This window comes from Somniosus microcephalus, chromosome 4, assembly GCF_052327205.1.
Source record: "Somniosus microcephalus isolate GS21.2 chromosome 4, FLI_Smic_1.0, whole genome shotgun sequence".
NCBI classification, from domain to species: domain Eukaryota; kingdom Metazoa; phylum Chordata; class Chondrichthyes; order Squaliformes; family Somniosidae; genus Somniosus; species Somniosus microcephalus.
Window position 1 is genome coordinate 54,596,645 of NC_140990.1, and position 17,752 is coordinate 54,614,396.

A 17,752-nucleotide genomic window follows, 5' to 3' on the forward strand; every position below is an offset into this window, starting at 1 on the left:
CTTGTCCCTTTAAAGGTGGAGAGCCGGGACACCCTGTCTCCAAACACATCCCACCTGTTCATACTGAGAATCCCCGGGGAAGGCCCAAGGCCCAGAGTGTGGAACACAACCAAGGGGGAAAGAGGAGGAGAGAAGGGGAGGTAAATCAAGGAGTCGGGACTGAGGGACACAGAGCTTCAGTTTTAGAGCCTGTAGACTTCAGGAGGGAAAGAGTGAGTTCAGTAGTTTTAGGATCCAGGGAGAGAACAAGGAGCAGATGGGGAGACTGGTGTGGATTCCAGCACAGTGAGGATGTCAGGGGAGGGAGATTGTGTCGGGCCGTGTATTAGGGGTGTAGGAGGTACAAGAGAGGAAAGGTCAGAGGAGCAATTACTGCAGCAGTGCCCATAAATAGTGAGAGAGAGAAGGTGGGGGTTCGAGTGGACCAGGGACAGTCTGTTAAACTCTCTGTTTGCTGTGACCAGTTTTCCTTCAGTTAAAAATGGCCTCCTGTAGCCCAGTGACGCAAACAGCCCATTAAACTCCACCAATGGCCTTTGGTCTGGTGAGGTCTCCCTTTGTGAAACATCGGCTGTTGTTAAAGCTTTTCATTCTGACACGCTCACACTGAGAAATGAGCTGCAGAACTGCCGACACCGTCAGCTTTAAGGAGACATTTCCCTTTGGAGATCGGATTGTCCATTGAGTTTGATTAAATTTATGTTAAAGTAACAAGGCTGCTTTGCCCCGTGACAATAACAGATTATCAGAATATTTCCCATAGGTTAAAATCCAATATTACAGGGCTCACTGCCCTGGAGGGTTGAAATGGACCCTGTGATATAATAGAATTTTCTGTCCGGTCAGACTTGGACATCTTGTAGATCCATCTTTTAACAAGTTGTGGGAACTCAGTTCTCAGATGGATTCCACTCAGTTTGTAACAAATCCTCAATCAGCTCGTCTTATTGTCGAGATATCAAGGACCCGACACACTGCGCGTGTGTGAAACAAAGCTAATTTATTTGACATTGCTACAGATTAAACTCCAGCCCAGTTATAGGGGTTACTAACATCAGCTGAAACAAACCCCAACTGTCAGAATGAACGTGGTTCAGTCCTGGACGTGATTAACAGCAGCAATAACAGCAGAATCCAACCCTGCCGTCACTTGTGAACTCGTTGGTGTGTCAGCAGGTGGTGTGACAGAGTGAATCCCGTCCCACACACGGAGCAGGTGAACGCCCTCTCCCCAGTGTGAACTCACTGGTGTGTCCGCAGGTTGGATGATAGACTGAATCCCTTCCCGCACATGGAGCAGGTGAACGGCCTCTCCCCAGTGAGAGAGTGTGTTGGTGTGTCCGCAGATACTTTGCACTTTCAAGAAGTCAAACAGGCGTTTCACTGCAGACAGGTCGCCATGGCAACACTGATAGGACAGGATATTCCACTGAATCGACTGGTTGGAAACTGTAATCAGGTCAGGAGAAACAACAGTGTCCCGTTATTAACCACAATATAAGCTTAAACCAGAGTAATACATTAAATTATGTGTGATGAAAGGTTCTGACGGAAGGTCAGTGACCTGAACCAACCCTGTTTCTCTCTCCGCAGACGCTGCCTAGCCTGCTGAGGATTTCCAGCATTTTCTCTCTTTATTTCAGATTTCCAGCATCCGCAGTATTTTGCTTTTGTAATTGGATGGATCTTTCAGAGAGCCGCACAGGCACGATGGGCCAAATGGCCTCCTTCTGTGCTGTATCATTCTAGGATTCCGTGTAGTGTCGGTTAATGCAATTTAAGAAGCATCAAAGGGTTTGTGTCAGAATTTAACTGAGTATCGAGCCAACATGTCCAGGTTATGTAAACTGGGCCTGTTCACACTGGAAAGAGAAGGTGGAGAGGTGATAGGATTGCTGTTTTGAGGATTCCAAAAAGGGACTGGATAATGTAGAGCACGACAAGTTATTTCACCCTGTCCAGAACAGTAGAACCAGAGGACACGGCCTGCGCTTGAAGGGGGTAAATTCAAATCCAATCTGTGGAAACAATATTTCAGTGAGTGAGTGGTCAATCTATGGGACAGGCTCCCTAGGGAGACGGTGGAAGCAGTTAGTGTTGATTCATTCCAATGTAAATTGGACCGATTTCATTCATAGAATAAGATTGGAGAATGAAGTAGTTGACTCGGAGACTAGGGTCCTCAATTTAAATAAAGGAAACTATGATGGTCTGAGGAGCGAGTTGGGTAGGATTGATTGGGGAATGGCACTCGAAGGGTTGACGGTGGATAGGCAATGGCAAACATTCAAAGACCAAATGGATGAACTACAGAATTTGTTCATCCCAGTTTGGCATAAAAATAAAACAAAAAAGGTGACCCAACCGTGGCTAAGGGAAATTAGGGACAGCATAAGGTCCAAGGAGAGGGCATATAAATTGGCCAGAAAAAGCAATAATCCTGAGGATTGGGAGCAGTTTAGGATTCAACAAAGGAGGACAAAGGGAAAATAGAATGAGAGTAAGCTTGCAGAGAACATAAAAACTGACTGTAAAAGCTTTTATAGATATGTGAAGAGAAAAAGATTGGTGAAGTCAAGCATAGGTCCCTTGCAGTCAGAATCGGGGGAATTTATAATGGGGAACAAAGAAATGGCAGACCAACTAAATACATATTTTGGTTCTGTCTTCACAAAGGAGGACACAAATAACCTCCCAGAGATGCCGGGGAGCATAGGGTCTGATGAAAGGGTGGAACTGAAAGAAATCAGTACTTGTAGGGAAATGGTGTTAGGAAAATTGATGGGACTGAAGGCCGATAAATCCCCAGGGCCTGATAATCTACATCCCAGGGTAATTAAGGAAGTGGCCCTCGAAATAGTAGATGCATTGCTGGTCATCTTCCAGAACTCGATAGACTCTGGAACGGTACTCATGGATTGGCTGGTAGCTAATGTTACCCCACTATTCAAAAAAGGTGGTAGAGAAAAGGCGGGGAATTATAGACCGGTAAGCTTGACATCGGTAGTGGGGAAAATGCTAGAGTCCATTATAAAAGATGTAATAGCAGAGCACTTGGAAAGCAGTGACTGGATCGGACAAATTCAACATGGATTTACAAGGTAAATCATGCTTGACTAATCTACTGGAATTTTTTGAGGATGTAACTGGTAAAATAGATACGGGAGAACCAGTGGATGTGGTGTATTTGGACTTTCAGAAGGCTTTCGATAAGGTCCCGCATAAGAGATTAGCGTGCAAAATTAAGTCACATGGGATGGGGGGGCAATGTATTGACTTGGATAGAGAACTGGTTGGCGGACAGAAAGCAAAGAGTTGGAATAAACGGGTCATTTTCCGAGTGGCAGGCAGTGACTAGTGGGGTACCGCAAGGATCGGTCCTAGGACCCCAGCTGTTCACAATATATATTAATGATCTGGACGAGGGAATTGGATGTAATATCTCCAAATTTGCAGACGACACAAAGCTGGTGGCGGGGGGGGGGAGGGTATGCTGTGAGGAGGATGTCGTGAAACTCCAGCACGATTTGGACAGGTTGGGTGATTGGGCAGAAACATGGCAAATGCACTATAACATGGATAAATGCGAGGTTATCCACTTTGGTGGCAAAAACAGGAAGGCAGATTATTATTTGAATGGCAATAGATTGGGAGAAGGGGAAGTGCAAAGAGACCTGGGTGTTGTTGTACACCAGTCGCTGAAGGTAAGCATGCAGGTGCAGCAGGCCGTTAAGAAGGCAAATGGTATGTTGGCCTTCGTAGCAAAAGGGTTCAAGTACAAGAACAAGGATGTCTTGCTGCAGTTGTGCAGGGCCTTGGTGAGACCACACCTTGAGTATTGTGTGCAGTTTTGGTCGTCTTACCTGAGGAAGGACGTTCTTGCCATGGAAGGAGTGCAGCGAAGATTCACCAGGCTGATACCTGGGATGGCAGGAATGACGTATGAGGAGAGATTGTGTCGATTGAGCTTATACTCACTGGAGTTTAGAAGATTGAGAGGGGATCTCATCGAAACCTATAAAATTCTGTCAGGCCTGGACAGACTAGATGCAGGAAGGATGTTTCTGATGGCCGGGGAGTCCAACACCAGGGGTCATAGTCTAAGGAGTAAGCCATTTAGGACTGAAATGAGGAGGAATTTCTTCACCCAGAGAGTGGTGAACCTGTGGAATTCTCTGCCACAGAAGGCAGTGGAGGCCAATTCGTTAAATATATTCAAGAAAGAGTTGGATATATTTCTTCAGGCTAAAGGGATCAAGGGATATGGGGAGAAGGCAGGGACAGGGTACTGAATTTGGATGATCAGCCATGATCTCATTGAATGGCGGAGCAGGCTCGAAGGGCCGAATGGCCTACTCCTGCTCCTATCTTCTATGTATCTATGTATCTATGACAGTGTGTGAGTAATTTGAGACATGACGTGTGGTCAGTGTAGAATGCTCGGGAGGAAGAGGTGACTTTGGTCCGATGGCTCCTAAAGCTCTGCACCACTGGGGTTTTCCTCACCTCATGTCTGGGTCTGTTGTAGACTCATTGATAGAGATTGATCGCTGTGATTAGTCAACAATTCCATTATCGTTGTATCGTGGGACTCCCAGGATGGTAGAAGGCCGATTAGATCAGAACCGAAATAATCCAAAGAAAGGAGAAACAGCCCAAAAATGGAGCAGTCAGTAACAGGACATCAATTAGTCTCCTCTTATCATGGAGACATCACAGACTCGACAGAGTGTGTTTGAAACAAAGCTGATTTATTTGACATTTATCCAGAATATTAATAACCCTATAACTGGGCTGGAGTTTAACATCAGCAGAAACAAACCCCAATTGTCAGAATCATCCTGGTTCAGTCCTGGATGTGATTAACAGCAGCAATAACAGTAGAATCCAACCTCTGCAGTCGGTTGTGAACTCGCTGGTGTCTCAGTAAGGAGGATGACTGGGTGAATCCCTTCCCACACACGGAGCAGGTGTACGGCCTCTCACCGGTGTGAACTCGCTGGTGTGTCAGCAGGTTGGATGAATCAGTGAATCCCTTCCCACACATGGAGCAGGTGAATGGCCACTCCCCAGTGTGAACAGGTTGGTGTGCCAACAGGTTATAGGAATCCGTGAATCCCTTCCCACACGTGGAGCAGGTGAACGCCTCTCTCCAGTGTGAACTCGCTGGTGTGTCAGCAGGTAGGATGAATCAGTAAATCTTTTCCCACATATGGAGGTGAATGGGCTCTCCCCAGTGTGAGTGCGTTGGTGTTTCAGCAGACCACTTGTGCTTTTAAAGCTGTTCTCACAGTCAGAACATTCAAAAGGTCTCATCAGTGTGAACATGTCGGTGTTCGGTGAGGTGGGATGACTGAGTGAATCCCTTCCCACACAGTGAGCAGGTGAACGGCCTCTCCCCAGTGTGAACTTGTTGGTGTGTCAACAGATCCTTTGTGCTTTTAAAACTCTTCTCACAGTCAGAACATTTAAAAAGGTCTCTTATCAGTGTGAACTCGCTGGTGTGTGACGAGGGTTGATAAAGCAGTAAATCCCTTCCCACATTCAATGGAGGTGAACAGTCGCTCTCCAGTATGAACTCGCTGGTGTGTATAGAGGCTGGATGACTGAGTGAATCCCTTCCCACACACGGTGCAGGTAAACGGCCTCTCCCCAGTGTGACTGCGTCGATGTGTTTCCAGCTCAGATGGATAATTGAATCCCTTCCCACAGTCCCCACATTTCCAGGGTTTCTCCATGGTGTGGGTGTCCTTGTGTCTCTCCAGGTTGGACGATCAGTTGAAGCCTCGTCTGCACACACAACACGTGTACGGTTTCTCCTCACTGTGAATAATGGGGTGATATTTTTCAGGCTGCGTAACTGGTTAAAGCTCTTTCCACAGTCAGTGCACTGGAACACTCTCACTTGGGTGTGAGAGTCTTGGCGCTTTTCCAGTCACACTGATGTTTGAAATCTTTTCCCACAGACAGAACAGACAAATATTTCTCCTTCCACATTCAAAGGCCGATGATATTCAAAGGCCGATGATATTCAGGTCCTGATGAATGGAGTGACTCTGTCAGATCTTGATGTTTGGTCTGAGTTTGCGGTGTGTAAATGCTGCCCTTTTCACAGCCTGTAAAAGGAGTTTACAAAAGCCATCACTGCGAGTCCAGGATAGAAATTGACAAGATTCTCTCCTCCTGGTTCCTGGCCAAGGGGGCCGCGCATGCGCCCTGCTGCCCCCTAAGCCTCTCAAGATGGCGGCCGTTAACCCGGGCCTGTCACCGGGAGAAAGCCCTGCAACTGCCGCCCCGCTCGGGGCAAACGCCCGGCCCGGAGGCTCTTGTTCGGGGCCTGAGGCCCACCCCGGGTGTTTATAAAGCCTCCCCGCTGGTTCGATTGCTCCCCTGCGCTCCGCCACCTCCTTCCCGCTCCGGAATCTTCTCTCCACCTTCCACCACCATTACCCGACTGGCGGCACTGCGTACGCGCGGGACCCGCCCCGCACCGTGCCCTCCCCGCGCCTGCGCACAGCGACCCTGCAGCATTGATAGGGCCTATTCTCGTGCGGAGTGTTCTGGGTAACATCTACCGCCATTTTAGTCAAAGAATGTGGAGGAAAAGTGAGTGGAATAGCTGAGGTCAGAGATACCTTTGGAGGAGGGAACAAGAGGAGGATGAGCGGTGTGGCACAGAGCTGGAGAATCTACTAAACGGAGTGGCTTGCTAAACAGAGTGGTAAGGGGAATTTGGTGAGAATGGGAATTGGATGCTGAGGGGGAAGGAGGTGCTCAGTAATTTAAACCAGGAGCAACAGTAAATAATAAATAATCGCACCGGAGGACACTGAAAAAGTGACGTTATAATCAACACACAGCAGAGCAAATTAACATAAGTATATCAGTAAGAGCAGCAATATCCCTTTGTGTGTTTAGTCTCTAGTGGTTAGTGTTAAGCTTGACTTAGTAAGAATTTATTAGTGCAAGTAAGTGTAAGTCAAAGGAAAATGAGGTAAGTGTTTAAATTCTAACTGCTTTTAAAGATGCTCATAACTGATAAATAGCAAAGTAATTAATCACAGTTCAAGAAGTAAACTACAGATAACAAAAAATGAATTCATTCATTAATAAAGCCCAGGCAGTGTGTGGGGATTGTAGTATGTGGGAGTTTGTGAACAACGAGACTGTCCCAGACTGCCACATCTGCAGCAAATGTCTCTGCCTCATGACATTCCAGCTCAGAGTCAGTGAGCTGGAGTCCGAGCTAGAGACACTCCGACATATAAAGGGAGGAGCAGGAATTACTGGATAATTTACTCGAGTACAGTCACACACCAGAAGAAAGCACAGGTGCAGGAAGGGGAGAGTGTGACTGTCAGTCAGCCGGGTAAGGGGAATGTAGGAGAAGTAGTGAAGGAAGTCCAGCAGACACTGCGCCTGTCCAACAGGTACAAAGTACTCAATACCTGTGAGGATCAGGAGAAAGACTGGGAAGGACAGCTAGAATGCTGCCCAAGGCACCGTGGAACAGGAGGCTGTCCAAGGGGTGGAGGAGCAGAGTGGAAACATTGTCATATAGGGGATTCTATAATTAGAAGGATAGATAGTAGTCTTTACAGTCAGGATCGAGAGTCCCGGAGGGTGTATTGCTTTTCTGTTGTCAGGTAAGGGATATCTCAAAATGGCTGGAAATGAATCTGGACACCAAATCCAGGGACCCACGTTGAAAGAATTCATGCACAGGCATCTCCCACCCTTTAAAATGAAGTTCGGGACCTGGAACGTCAGGAGCCTCATGGACAGCCCCAACAGTGACAGACCGGAACACCGTACTGCTATCGTTGTCCGGGAGCTCAGTCGTTTCGACATTGCCGCCCTAAGTGAGACCCGGCGGGCAGGGGAAGGCCAGCTCAAGGAGCAAGGTGGTGGCTACACCTTCTTCTGGAAAGGCAAACTTGAAGAAGAACGCCGCCTCCATTGGGTAGGCTTAGCCATAAAAAATGAACTAGTTGGGAGTCTCAGAGACTCTCCTAGCAGTATAAACGTGTGCCTCATGACTCTTCAGCTCACCCTAGCCCGGAAACAGTGTGCTGCGGTCATCAGTGCGTACACCCCAACACTGGAAGCCACAGACAAGACCAAAGAGGAATTCTACTCCAGCCTCGAACAATCCCTGACCCGAGTCCCAACGGGCGACAAGCTGATCCTCCTTGGCGACTTTTAACGCCAGAGTTGGAAAGGACACAGACCTCTGAGGTGGTGTGATCGGCAGAGAGGGGGTAGGGAAAGCCAACTCCAATGGTACCCTCCTCCTGTCGAAATGCTCAGAACATGGCCTTGTCATAACCAACACCTTGTTCCATCAGAGAGACAAGTACAAGGCTTCATGGCCGCACCCTCACTCCAAGCACTGGCATCTGCTGGACTGTGTCATCGTCCGAGCGAGGGACCGCAAGTACGTCCTCATCACCCGTGCCATGACAGGAGCTGATGACTGCTGGACAGACCACCGCCTAATCCGCTCTGTCATTTCCATCAATGTAGCCCCAAAACAGCGGTGGCAACAGAAACAATGCCGCAGGAAAATTAACGCCAGAGCACTCAAAGACCCCGCTAAGAAAGCCCTATTCAGCCTGCGCCTCACAAACAACCTGACGACTCCCAGTGATGCAGAGACACAGTGTCCACAGTGCCTGGTCTCCACTCAAGGCCTCCATAATCAGCACCTGTGAAGAGACGCTCGGTCACTCGACCAGAAAACACCAAGACTGGTTCGAAGAGAACAACCAGGAGATCCAGGAGCTAATAAGCCGCAAGCGCAAGGCATTCCTGATCTGGAAACAGCAACAGAACTCAAGAGCAAGAAAGCAGCTCTGCAGACGCCTGAAGGCTGAGGTCCAACAAAAAACTTGCGACCTAAAGAACAGATGGTGGGTGGAGAAAGCGCAGGAGATCCAGCAGCTAGCCGACAAACATGACGTGCGTGGATTCTTTAGCGCAGTCAAGACCATCTACAGCCCAAGTACCCAAGGCCCTACCCCTCTGCGGGCCAAGAACGGAGAGGTACTCATCAAGGAAAGAGAGGCAGTCAGTGCCCACTGGAAGGAGCACTTCGAAGATCTCCTTAACCACGACTCTGTCTTCGACGCGAGTGTCCTCAACTCCATCCCGCAGCATGCTACCCGCCACCATTTCAGCACAACCCCAGCCCGGCATGAGGTTGAAAAGGCCATCTGACAACTGAAGAACAACAAGGCCTCAGGAGCAGATGGAATCCCCGCCGAGGCACTAAAGCATGGCGGAGAAGCACTACTGGCGTGAATTCATTAACTCATTTCTCTTATCTGGAAGGAGGAGAGCATGCCAGGGGATCTCAGACGCCGTAATTGTGACCATCTTCAAGAAAGGTGACAAGTCCGATTGCGGTAACTACAGAGGAGTTTCCCTGCTGTCTGCCACAGGGAAAGTCATTGCAAGAATCCTCCTCAATCGCCTGCTCCCAGTGGCCAAAGAGCTCCTCCTAGAGTCGCAATGTGGATTCCGCCCACTAAGGGGCACAATGGACATGATCTTCACCGCACGTCAATTACAAGAGAAATGCAAGGAACAGCACCAACTGCTGTACATGGCCTTCTTTGATCTCACAAAGGCCTTCGACACTGTCAATCATGAGGGATTATGGAGTGTCCTCCTCAAATTCGGCTGCCCTCAAAAGTTTGTCACCATCCTCCGCCTGCTTCATGACGACATGCAAGCCATGATCCTGACGAACGGTTCCACCACAGACCCAATTCACGTACGAACCGGGGTCAAGCAAGACTGTGTCATCGCACCAACGCTCTTCATCTTCCTTGCTGCAATGCTCCATCTCACACTCAGTAAGCTCCCCACTGGAGTGGAGCTAATTTACAGAACGGGAAACTGTTCAACCTCCGTCGCCTCCAGTCCAGATCCAAGGCCGTCCCATCCTCTGTCGTCGAATTACAGTATGCAGATGACGCTTGCGTCTATACACACTCCGAGGTCGAGCTCCAAACCATCATCAACACCTTCACCGAAGCGTACGAGAACAAGGGCCTTACACTAAATATCTGGAAGACAAAGGTCCTCTACCAACCTGCCCCCACCACACAGTACTGCCCCCCGGTTATCAAAATCCACGACAAGGTCTCGAACAACGTGGACCACTTTCCATACCTCGGGAGCCTGTCAACAAGGGCAGACGTCGACAACGAAGTCCAACACCGCCTTCAGTGTGCCAGTGCAGCCTTCGGTCGCCTGAGGAAGAGTGTTTGAAGACCAGGATCTCAAACCCAGCACTAAGCTCATGGTCTACAGAGCAGCAGTAATACCCACTCTGCTGTGTGCCTCAGAGACATGGACCATGTACAGCAGGCACCTCAAAGCCACCAACGCTGCCTCCGCAAGATCCTGCAAATCCATTGGCAGGAGAGGCGCACCAACATCAGTGTTCTTGCTCAGGCCAACATCCCCAGCATCGAAGCTTTGACCACGCTCGATCAGCTCCGATGGACGGGTCACATTGTCCGCATGCCCGATACGAGACTCCCAAAACAAGCGCTCCACTCGGAGCTCCGGCACGGCAAGAGAGCCCCAGGTGGGCAGAGGAAACGCTTCAAGGACACCCTCAAAGCCTCCTTGAAAAAGTGCAACATCCCCACCGACACCTGGGAATCCCTGGCCCAAGACCGCACAAAGTGGAGAAGCATCCGGGAAGGCGCCGAACACCTCGAGTCTCTTCACCGGGAGCAAGCGGAAGCCAAGCGCAGGCAGCGCAAGGAGCGCACATCAACCCAAACACCCCACCCACCCGCCCCTTCAACCACCGTCTGCCCCACCTGTGACAGAGACTGTAGGTCCCGCATTGGACTCATCAGTCACCTGCAAACTCATTTTTAATGTGGAAGCAAGTCATCCACGGTTCCGAGGGACTGCCTGAGGAGGAGGAGCAGAGTGGAAACATTGTCGTATAGGGGATTCTATAATTAGAAGGATAGATAGTAGTCTTTAGTCAGGATCGAGAGTCCCGAAGGGTGTGTTGCCTTTCTGTTGTCAGGATAAGGGACATCTCAAAATGGCTGGAAATGAATCTGGACACCAAATCCAGGGACCACTTTCACTGAGACTATAAATGGAAATCAGAGAGCCTCAGTATGGAGAATGGTCATGGTGGTGAAAAGTGCTCCAGTGAGGGTGAAAGGCGGGTAATAGATGAAGATAGGACAGTGGATTCAGATGGTGACAGGTTATTTTCAGAAGCCGTTTTCAGGCAGGCTGATGATTGGGATGTAACCAGCCCAACACCTGGATCCGCCTGTTCTTGTTCCCAAATCCCAAAGTGTATGTATTTTTCTGAGAACTGTAGAGATGTGAAAGGAGAGAAAAATCAGGCTCCAGCCAGAAAGAAGGTTCCTTGAATGAACAATTCATGAGGCTGTTTTGTGACTCGTCTGTGTGAGGTTAAAAAACATGAAATGAAAAAAGATGCATCCAGTGACACCTGTGTTGTTAATAGTGGTTTCTAACCCTAATCACTAATGCCCAAGTCTAACCTCCAAATGACTACCCCCAACCACTAGCCCCAATCCTAACCAATAACCACTAACCCCAACCACTAACCCCAATCCTAACCAATAACCATTAGCCCCAACCACTAACCCCACTCCTAACCAATAACCACTAGCCCCAACCACTAACCCCACTCCTAACCAATAACCACTGGCCCCAACCACTAACCCCAATCCTAACCAATAACCACTAGCCCCAACCACTAACCCCACTCCTAACCACAACCACTAACCCCAACCACTAACCCCAATCCTAACCAATAACCACTAGCCCCAACCACTAACCCCACTCCTAACCACAACCACTAACCCCAATCCTAACCAATAACCAAGAGCCACAAACGCTAACCCCTAAACCTACACCCTAACGCCAGCCCCTAACAAAGGATCATTAACAGGGATCAATAGAGCAGCTAAAGACCTGATAATGGAAGTATTTGAAATAATTATCTCGAAGAAAGAAATAGTGCAAGGTATGTTAGTAACAAGAGATTAAATCAATGAGACCATCAAGCTCAGAAATTACAATTACAAAGATCAGAACCTTTCAAAGGTTATCACGTGCAGTACTTGTGGAAGAGTTTTACTAACTCAAATCCACAAAGGGTAAAATTATACAGATAATAACAGATTTCAAAACTTATGCAAGATTGTTTTTGTTCTATAAAGCTATGGTTCAAAGGAATTGCAGCTGAGTGTACTCTTTTGTGCTAACAAACAAACTGTAACTTAACTTAAAACATTAAAGGAAACTTAATAATTAAATTAACATTTCATTACCTGTGGTGATAAGCACTCCAGTCCCTGCGGTGTGCAGATGAGTTTACTCTTTTGTCGGGACCACAAACAAATAAACTGTAACTTAAAAAAACATTAAATGAAACTTAACAAATTAAATTAAAATTTAGTTGGCCACCCTATGCCTGAGACAAAGAGCCTTGTGTCCAATAAGGGGAATAAAGGCCCAGCCGCCCCGGGCCCGGAACAAGGGACTGGAGAAACTCGCTGCCCTGCGGATCAGACAATCAGCCGGCGCTAGTCCCGCCCCTCGAGCTCCCCGATTGGTTGGAGGACACGCCGCCGCCTCGCTCCCTATTGGTCGGAAGCTCCCGTCAATCAGGCCGTGGGCCCGGGTCACGTGTCCCCGAGGAGATCACGTGCACCTTCCAACTGACGCCGCTTAGTCCGGGGCCTCGCGGACTCTCAGGTTTTTCTATTTCACTTTATTCTCTCCCGATCCACCCCTCCCCCCACCCCGCGCGATTCTCCACCCAATCGGAGCGGGGAAAACTCACTTTGCGTCACCGATCGCGACTCTGGAACTGACACCAAGGCCTTTCCCGGAATGCTTCGCACCGACTCCGTCCGACTGGATCCGAGTGCGCAGGCGTAGCTCCGAGTGGGGGAGGGGGGTTGGTGTCCTCTGAGCATGCGCGGTTGTTGCCCTTGGTGACGGGGAGGGGTCGCTGTGCCGGACTGACCCAAACCGCCGCTCCGTGTGCGCATGCGCGGACTCTCGCTGTCCCCAGTCGGAGCAGGAGTGGCCATTCGGCCCCTCGAGCCTGCTCCACCATTCAATGAGATCATCGCTGATCATCACCTCAACCCCATTCACCGGCCCTATCGCCACATCCCTTGATTCCCTTACTGGTCAGAAATCTATCGACTTCTGTTTTGAATACACCCAATGACTGAGCCTCCACAGCCCTCTGGGGTAGAGAATTCCAAAGATTCACCGCCCTCTGTGTGAAGAAATTTCTTCTCATCTCAGTCCTGAATGGCCAACCCTTTATCCTGAGGCTGTGGCCCCTGGTTCTAGACTCCCCAGCCAAGGGAAACATTCTCCCAGCATCCACCCTATCAAGCCCTGTAATAATTGTGTATGCTTCAATGAGATCCCCTCTCATTCTTCTGAATTCAAGAGAATACAAGCCTATTTACTCAATCTCTTCTCATACAACATAGAAACATAGAAGATAGGAGCAGGAGTGGCCATTCAGCCCCTCGAGCCTGCTCCGCCATTCAATGAGATCATGGCTGATCATCCAAACTCAGTACCCTGTCCCTGCTTTCGCCCCATACCCCTTGATCCCTTTAGCCTTAAGAAATATATCTCACTCCTTCTTGAATATATTTAATGAATTGGCCTCAACTGCCTTCTGTGGTGGAGAATTCCACAGGTTCACCATTTTCTGGGTGAAGAAATTCTTCCTCATCTCTGTCCTAAATGGCTTACCCCTTATCCTTAGACTGTGACCCCTGGTTCTGGACTCCCCCACCATCGGGAACATCCTTCCTGCATCTAGTCTGCCTAGTCCTGTTAGAATTTTATAAGTTTCAATGAAATCCCCTCTCATTCTTCTAAACTCCAGTGAGTATAAGCCCAATCGACCCAATCTCTCCTCATACGTCATTCCTGCCATCCTAGGTGGCAGTGAATCTTCGCTGCACTCCCTCCATGGCCAGAACATCGTTCCTCAGATAAGGCGACCAAAACTGCACACAATACTCAAGGTGTGGTCTCACCAAGCCCTGTACAACTGCAGTAAGACATCCTTGTTCCTGTACTCGAACCCTCTTGTTACGAAGACCAACAGACCATTTGCCTTCTTAACCGTCTGCTACACCTGCATGCTTACCTTCAGTGACTGGTGCACAAGGTCTCACGGTCTCGTTGCACTTCCCCTTCTCCCAATCTATTGCCGTTCAGATAGTAATCTGCCTTCCTGTTTTTGCCACCAATGTGGATAACCTCGCATTTATCCACATTATAGTGCATCTGTGATGCAATCGCCCAATCACCCAACCTGTCCAAATCATACTGGAGTTTCTCGGCATCCTCCTCACAGCACACACGCTCACCCAGCTTTGTGTCATCTGCAAACTTGGGGCTATTACATCTAGTTTCCTAATCTAGATCATTTATATATATTGTGAATAGCTGGGGTCCTAGGACCGATCCCTGCAGTACCCCACTAGTCACTGCCTGCCACTCGGAAAAAGAGCCGTTTATTCCAACTCTTTGCTTCCTGTCTGCCAACCACTTCTCTATCCAAGTCAGTACCTTGCCCCCAATCCCATGTGCCTTAACTTTACATGCTAATCTCTTATGCGGGACCTTATCAAAAGCCTTCCGAAAGTCCAAATACACCACATCCACTGGTTCTCCCTTATCTATTCGACTAGTTACATGCTCAAAAAATTCCAGTAGATTAGTCAAGCACGATTTACCTTTTGTGAATCCATGTTGACTTTGTCCGATCCGGTCACTGTTTTCCAAGTGCTCTGCTATTACATCTTTTATAATGGACTCTAGCATTTTCCCCACTACCAATATCAGGCTTACCGGTCTATAATTCCCCGTTTTCTCTCTACTACCTGACAGTCCTGCCATCCCAGGAATCAATCTCATGAACCTTCATTGCACTCCCTCTATGGCAAGTATATCCTTCCTTAGGTAAGGAGACCAAAATTGTACACAGTACTCCAGGTGTGGTCTCACCAAGGCCCGATATAATTGGAAATAACAACAGCGAATGCTGGAGAAACTCACCAGGTGGAGAGAAATTTGAGTTGATGTTTCGGGTTGAAACCCTTCAAAACTGGAAAGAAAATAAAAAGATCGAAGGCAAAGCTGCGATCAAACAAAAGAAGAAAAGGAGACAATAAAAGGTATGCGAAGCCAGATGAGATGGTAATGGGCTCGTGGAGACAAAAGGCAGCTGAGATTAGGTGTGAGGTGTACTGGCAGGATAAGGACAGCTGCCAGGTGAGAGAGAGAAACAAAAGGAAAGGGGGGGGGGGAGAAAAAAAAGGACCCAAAACAAAGGGGTGGAAAAAATTAAAAGGAAAAAAGTAATAGGGGCCGAGGTTATGATCTGAAATTATTGAACTTGATATTGAGTCCGGAAGGCTGCAGAGTGCCTAATCAGAAGATGAGGTGCTGTTCCTCGAGTTTACGTTGAGCTTCCGTGGAACAATACAAGAGGCCAAGGACGGTGAGGTCCGAGTGGGAATGGAGCGGTGAATTAAAATGACAGGCGACCGGAAGCTCGGGGTCACCCTTACGGACTGAACGGAGGTGTTCCGCAAAGCGGTCACCCAATCTGCGTTTGGTCTCCCCAATGTAGAGGAGACCGCATCGTGAGCAGCGAATACAGTATACTAGATTGCGAGAAGTACAAGTGAATCGCTGTTTCACCTGGAAGGGGTGTTTGGGGACCTGGACAGTGGGAAGGGGGGAGGTATAAGGGCAGGTGTTACATCTCCTGCGCTTGCACGGGAAGGTGCCAGGCGAAGGGGAAGGGCTGTTGGGGGTGATAGAGGAGTGGACTAGGGTGTCACGGAGGGAGCGGTCCCTACGGAATGCTGAAAGGGGAGGGGAGGGGAAGATGTGTTTGGTGGTGGGATCACTTTGGAGGTAGCGGAAATGGCGGAGGATGATCTGTTGAATGTGGAGGCTGGTGGGGTGAAAGGTGAGGACAAGGGGAACCCTATTGTGGTTCCAGGAGGGAGGGGCAGGGGTGAGGGCAGAAGTGCGGGAGATAGAACGGACACGGTCGAGGGCAGTGTCAACCACGGTAGAGGGGAATCCTCGGTTGCGGAAAAAGGAAGACATGTCGGAAGCACTGGTATGGAAGGTGGCATCGTTGGAGCAGATACGGCGGAGGCGGAGAAACTGGGAGAATGGAATAGAGTCCTTACAGGAGGCGGGGTGGGAGGAAGTGTAGTCCAGGTAGCTGTGGGAGTCAGTGGGCTTGTAGTGAATATTGGTCAATAACCTATCCCCAGAGATGGAGACGGAGAAGTCGAGGAAGGGAAGGGAGAAGTCAGAGATGGACCATGTGAAGGTGAGGGAAGGGTGGAAATTGGAGGCAAAGTGAATGAAATTGTCAAGTTCGGGACGAGAGCAGGAAACGGCACCGATACAGTCATCAATGTATCGGCAAAAGAGGTGAGGGAGGGGACCCGAGTAGGACTGGAACAAAGAGTGTTCCACATAGCCCACGAAAAGGCAGGCATAGCTAGGACCCATGCGGGTACCCATGGCAACACCTTTGATTTGGAGGAAATGAGTGGAGTTAAAGGAGAAGTTGTTCAATGTGAGAACAAGTTCAGCCAGGCGGAGGAGGGTGGTGGTGGATGGGGACTGGACGGGCCTCTGTTCAAGGAAGAAGCGGAGCGCCCTCAGGCCATCCTGGTGGGGGATGGAGGTGTAGAGGGATTGTACGTCCATGGTGAAAAGGAGGCGGTTGGGGCCAGGAAACTGGAAACTGTTAAAGTGGCGGAGGGCGTCCGAAGAGTCGCGGATGTAGGTGGGAAGAGACTGGACAAGAGGAGAAAAGATAGAGTCGAGATAGGAAGAGATGAGTTCCGTGGGGCAAGAACAGGCTGAAACGATGGGTCTACCAGGGCAGTCCTGTTTGTGGATCTTGGGAAGGAGGTAGAAGCGGGCTGTGCGGGGTTGGGGAACTATGAGGTTGGTGGCAGCGGGGGGAAGATCTCCAGAGGAGATGATGTCAGTGACAGTCTTGGAAACGGTGGTTTGATGTTCGGTAGTGGGGTCATGGTCCAGGTGGAGGTAGGAGGAGGTGTCGGAGAGTTGTCGTTCAGCTTCCGCTAGGTAGAGGTCTGTACGCCAAACAACAACAGCACCACCCTTGTCAGCAGGTTTAATGACAATGTCGGGTTGGATCTGAGAGAATGGAGTGCTGCAAGTTCAGAGGGAGGTAGGTTGGAGTGAGTGAGGGGAGCAGAGAAATGGAGACGGCCGATGTCGCGGCGGCAGTTAGCGATGAAAAGCTCTAGAGAGGGTAAGAGGCCAGGGGGAGGGGTCCAGGTAGAACGGGAATTCTGAAAGCAGGAGAAAGGGTCAGCCGTGCGGGGGGAAGACTCCTGGCCAGAGAAGTGGGCACGGAGCCGAAGGCGGCGGAAAAAGAGCTCAGCATCGTGCCGAGCTCGAAATTCATTGAGGTGGGGACGTAAGGGGATGAAGCTCAGGCCTTTGCTGAGGACTGATTGTTCGGGGTCAGAGAGGGGAAGTTCAGAGGGGATAGTGAAAACGTGGCAGGGGGTGAGATTGGGAGAAGGGGGGTCAGAGGAAAGTGAAGGGGAAGAAGGTTCCGGAGGGGCGTTGGTGTCCAAGAGTTGATGAAGCTTGCGATCCTTGACATCAGAAAGGA

At 49.4% G+C, this 17,752-nt stretch overlaps 1 protein-coding gene and 1 pseudogene across 2 annotated transcripts in view; both read right to left on the minus strand.

Moving 5' to 3' along the window:
• Positions 1 to 12,950, minus strand: part of LOC147118920 (uncharacterized) — a 33,832-nt gene extending 20,882 nt beyond the window's left edge. Inside the window, exon 1 of one of the 2 annotated variants that reach the window (XM_085984670.1) lies at positions 12,866 to 12,950. The gene's annotated coding sequence lies outside the window, so the exon portion shown is untranslated. Of the gene's footprint in view, positions 1 to 12,350; positions 12,643 to 12,865 lie in introns of those variants that run through there. The other variant, XM_085984669.1, reaches the window with a different exon arrangement.
• On the minus strand, positions 1,085 to 7,851 carry LOC147118921 (uncharacterized; annotated as a pseudogene).
• Positions 12,951 to 17,752: the final 4,802 nt, after the last annotated feature.